This window comes from Mandrillus leucophaeus, unplaced genomic scaffold (genome assembly GCF_000951045.1).
Source record: "Mandrillus leucophaeus isolate KB7577 unplaced genomic scaffold, Mleu.le_1.0 Scaffold937, whole genome shotgun sequence".
NCBI classification, from domain to species: domain Eukaryota; kingdom Metazoa; phylum Chordata; class Mammalia; order Primates; family Cercopithecidae; genus Mandrillus; species Mandrillus leucophaeus.
The window spans coordinates 268,147-273,682 of record NW_012110219.1 but is presented as its reverse complement, the minus strand read 5'-3'; positions in this window follow the sequence as shown (position 1 = coordinate 273,682).

The following is a 5,536-nucleotide window of genomic DNA, read 5'->3' as shown; positions in this document are numbered from 1 at the left end:
GGGTTACAGAGGGAGAATGCAAGCCCACTCTTAGAACCTAGCCTTATTTGGCCAACCTGGGCTCCCCATCCCTTGCCCCAAACACACAGATTGGTAGAAGACTTGAGACAGCAAAACACATTAGAAAATGAAAAGACAAGCCACAGAGAGGACAAAAAATATTTGTCAAACACTATCTGTCAATCACATATCTGTTCCCAGAATATATAAAACACTTTCAGAACTCATCAATGAGAAAATATACAACCCAATAAAAATATAGGCAAAAGGTTTTCATTTTCACTTAGTCAAACAAGATATATGGCCAGCAAAAAGCAAATAATATGATGCTTAACATCTATAGTCATTAGATAAATTCAAATTAAAACCATAATGAAATACTAACACATATTTAGCAAAATGTCTAAAAAACACAGTTGCTGGTAAGCATGTAGAGCAACTGGAACATACCCTGAACAATGGTACCATCACTTTGGAAAGTGGAAGCAGTTTGCCAGTTTCTTATAAAGGTAAACATACATATACATGTAACCCAGAAATTCCACTTTTCCCCTAAAAAGAGAAAACTTGTATTCACACAAATAACTCTATGTGAATGTGTATGGCAGCTTTATTCATAACCACCAAACACCGGAAACAGCCCAAATGTCCTTCAATCAGTGAATGGATAAACAAACTATAATATATCTTTACAGTGGAACACTATTCAGCAATAACACTGATTTAAAAACAAACTATTAATGCAAGTAACAACATGGATAAATCTCAAATGCATCTGGCCAACTGAAAGAAAACGGATCAAAAGGCCTCTATTTATGTGCCATATAAATGTCATATAACAATTTCTTTGACATTCTAGAAAAGGTAAAGCTATAGAAATGGAAAATAGTTCAGTGGTTACTAGGGGCTAGGGGTGGGGGAAAGAACGGACTACTAAAGAAAAGCATGATGAAAGTTTTTGAGCTGATGGAACTGTTCTGTATCATGACTTTGATCATAGATACAAGACTTCGTGTATTTGTAAAACCTCATAAAATTGTACACTACAAAGAATGAATTCTACTGTATGTAACAAAAAATTTTTAAAGAATAAAACAATTTTATAATTTGTCATCAGTTACTATTAAATCTTAACTATGACACATTGTATCATATAACAGTTTCAAATTTATTAAGCATAGCTTATTTGTTTTAATGTATCAACAGCAGATCAAACAAAAGCCAAAATATTTTCAAACTGAGGATATAAATGAAAAAGAACATAAAAGGTACTTTGTAACCACATTATTAGGTCTGTCCCATTGAAAGAAGGTAGTATTATATTTGAAATATCAGGCTTACCTCCAGTCTCTGTAAGCTAGGAAAAGGATACTAGTGACTGAAAAAGCTTGGGTCAGAAGGCACAGAAATAGTTCAGGGTTGTGTGTATGCATTGTAAAGACAGATTAGTCAGAGTTGACTGGCAGAGTTAAAGGAAAGAAATTGTAAGATCACTGCATGGCACAGAGATTTTAAATACAAAAGAACAGATTGATTCCAGTAAGCAGTTTGAACCACTGTAATAACTAATTAGAAAAACAAGGGGTTGATAAATCAAATTTTAGGAGGGTATTATTCTATAAGCAATTTAAGTAAAATTTCTTTACAAAATGGTACTTAGACTATAGAATTAACTGTCAAAATGCCCTATAAAAGAGGAAAATAACTAGATAAATATGTGTCAATTATAGCACAGGCTTAAAAGGGAAAATTGATAGGCAATGTGCAATTAATCAATAACTAGGAATAGGGAAGTGAAAATTAGAATTCAATTCAAAGCAGGTTACAAACCGATATGGAGATGTTAAAGTAATTTGTCAGATATAGGCCAGGTTTATCCAGCACACACAAAGGTTTGTAAAGCATCAAGTTAATTTGATCTGTGTAAGCAGCCTAGTTTAAAGTGACAAAGTGGAGGGCTGAATTATCCCTTGAAGTGTAAAATTTAAGCAAGCTTTTTGCTTTTGACAATTCAGGATTTAAAGGAATTTTTGTAATGAATAAAAAGCTAACATGATCAAATGAATTTTCATCAATTTCACTCAAATTATACCCACACAAAAATAAAATGGCTATTCTGATAAGGTCACTATGATTTTCCTATTTATCAAATGTTTATATAAATTTTATTTATCTTCTTAATCTTACCGTTGAAGTTCTCTAAATATAACTCAATTTGGACCTTTTTCTCTGACAACATGTAAAAGTTACTTATTAAAAGCACTATCAAATATTATTGTATTATTGGGGGAATTTTAATTGACACAACAGTCAAGAGGCTACTATTTGTTAAAGAAAAAAAAAAGGGAATAGATCTGCCTTCAAATGCTCTCTCAATTCTTAATATGTGGGGGGGGCATAAAAAATGAAATAATATTGTAAGAGTTTATAATAGAATTAAATATAACTACAGCCTAGATACAAAAAAATGTTGTTATTACAGGGATAATAGAACCGTGAACTGGACAGTGGACATCAGGCATCTGAAAACAGTCTTCAATAAGAAAAAAGTTTTTAGTGAAAAATTCTTTTTTCCTCCCACCATCAGCTCAGCCTTCAGTTATTATCTTTTCTGAAAAAAACAAGTCCTACCTTGTCTGATTGTTTAATTAGCAAATATCCCATAGATATCTTCCATGAGTCAGACTCAGTTTTAGATTCAGGGGATACGATGATGAATAAGAAAGACAAAGTTCTTTCCCTCATGGAGTTCACTTAACCAGAAGAGAAGTCCAATTATAGATAAGTGAATGTATAAATGAAATTAGATACTTTAGAGTGTTATGTATAAAGTTGTAAGTAGAACTTTAAATTGCTGCATATAAAATGCCTAACAGAGAGTCAAAAGTTAGTGATCGTCCCAAGAATATTGGTTCTTCTTTTCCTTCCACCCACTCTCCTTCTCTCTCTGTTTTCCTATATCCCACTGCTGCCCTTTATTTTCTCTTTATTTTCATTTTCTTTATTTTCTTGCTTGTGTATAGTTTCTACTGTGCCGACCCCTCTTCACCTTCCCAAATTAGATTATTCTATTGTGATTTTCACTTTGAGGAATGACTACCCCAATCAAATCCGAATGCTGCAATGCCAGCACTTGGAAGAGCCTTTTTAGTTGTGGGTTTGAATTTCACTGGACTGCCGCCACTTCATACATTTATTATCAACCTCTATTATTATTAATTTAATGCTATTCTCAGTGATAAGAATCTATGTGTGGTCTCAGAAATTCTAACATGAACAATTCAGGATCAATGACTTCCTACCCTGAGGGCCACTGAAATATCTTTCTCTATTCAAGTCTGTAGCTGTTCTCTGGAAAAGCAGCAAATGATTTTATTCCCCCTCTTCACATCTCAGTTGCATTTTTGTCTTTTCTCAAACTGAGAATTTCTTGGATTAAAAGAGTCCAGGAAGCAAGAATGCAGGTTATAGTAGTTTTCCTTTCCCTCTGCAGTCATGTCACACCATGTGAGGTTGTAATATGGTAGATACCAAAATAGATTTGAGTGCTCTTTCTGCTTGATTATGACATGCTTTAAACATGCTGCACACCAATTCTTAACATGCATGTAAACAGAAAATAATATATAAACAGATATTGATGTCAGTGACTTGAGAAAGTATATAGTAAAATAATTCCTTTCCCTTTAAATGTTTTTATTCCCCTTCCTCAAAACGAATGTACATGTATGTGAATAGAAATGAGCAAAAATATTATTTTGTTCGTTTCCTTTAAAAATGTTCCCATCTCCCTTTTAGGCATTTTGTCAACAATATTTACCTTGAATGATTTCTAAAATATTGCAACAAAAGACTTGAAGATATTCATCCCCATTTTCTCTTCTTTCTAAAGAAGTTGTATGTCAAATCCTTTCATGCTTTAAATAAAGGCAGAAGATTCAGAATTAAAGATTGATCTAGAAACAAAGGGAAGAAACAAAGCTGAGGAGTAATCTGCAAAAATGGGAATCTGTACTTAAGTAATAAGCTAATTTTGCTTCAGAAATAGCTTTTGTTTAACTCACTGTACCCATCCCATATAATCATGCATTATCGTAGTACCCTCTAGGACCATTCAAGACATGAATCACCATAGCAACTCATCCTAAATAAAAATACCATGGTAGTGATTTGGGAGGAAAAGCTATAGGTGCTGAACTCAACGCTATTATTTCCCCACTACAGTTATCTAACAACTGAAGTCATTTCACAGGTGTAAGCACTTACAGACGTATATGTTAGTGTCTAAAGAGCTTAGCTAATGAGTCATATTTCACAGCATTGATCTCCACTCTAGCCACAGCCCAGTTTGTTCTCTCCACAATTAATGTTAAGATCTTTACTCATCTACAATTCACTCTCACTCACCTCTGAGGAAATACGTGTGCCTTTCCCCGATGTACTTTCTCTATAAATCCATGTCCTTATGCTCCTTCAATTTTTACTTCAATATATCTCCCTTTTATGTTATGTCAGAACCTACTTAAGATGTATTACTCCTATTGTTTTAATGATTTTTTCCTCTCTCTTTTTCATCTCAGTTTCTTTCCAATTCGTCTTATGTACAACATTTAGTTCTCTCTTGGGACAGCTGCATGCAGTTGGTAATGCTTGCTTATATGTTCCTGTCACTTGAGCTTAAAGACATTTTTCTATATATCTCTTGTCACTTGCTGATTGATATGGCTGACAGATGGCATTTTCTAGAAGAAGCATCATCAACTGCTCAAAATATGCTGACATCTCCAGCAGTAAATAATGTAAGACAGTCATGGCTTAGAAAGCACAGTTCCTACATTTATAAGAAAAGGAAAATCATAAACTTCTAAGAATATAAGAAAGTAGACCTTAATTCAGAGTGTTCTAGAAAATGATCCCAGGACTTTCAGTGAGAAATTTGCAAAGAATATTATTTTTTCCTTCATTTAAAAGATATCTGCTGTTTGCATTTCAATCACTGTCCAAGGCACTCAAGGAAGTCACGGTGAATAAAAAATATGAGGAACTTGTTTTTGTAAAATTTACATTCTTTGTGGGAAGAACAAACATAAACAAGCAAACAAATACATAAAGAAATTAATTTTGATAATGATAAATGAGATGAAATAGAAATGTGCTAATAAGTGACAAGCTGTGTAGACCTGTGGTATGCATGTGTGTTTGAGGGACAGGGATGTGTAACAGACGCTATTGATGTTCTGCCCTGTATCTCCTTGACCTACATCTGAGATCACCTGCAGCTATGGTAGACTGTAGTTCTGGAATTATCAAGTACTGCATATTTTGCCTCATTTTCTGGAGTTGTCTCTGGCATCACAGGAACATGGTTGACCAGGCACAAGTCAGAATTGCAGGAATAGAGTTGACCTCAACCCTTAACCAATGGGCAATGAGAGTTAGTATATAAATATCACAGCCTCCTTCTCTTCCTAAGGTGTGTTCCACAGTTTCTTAGAGTTTCCCTGAAAGATTTTCTCCGAGTTGTTCATAGCAGCAA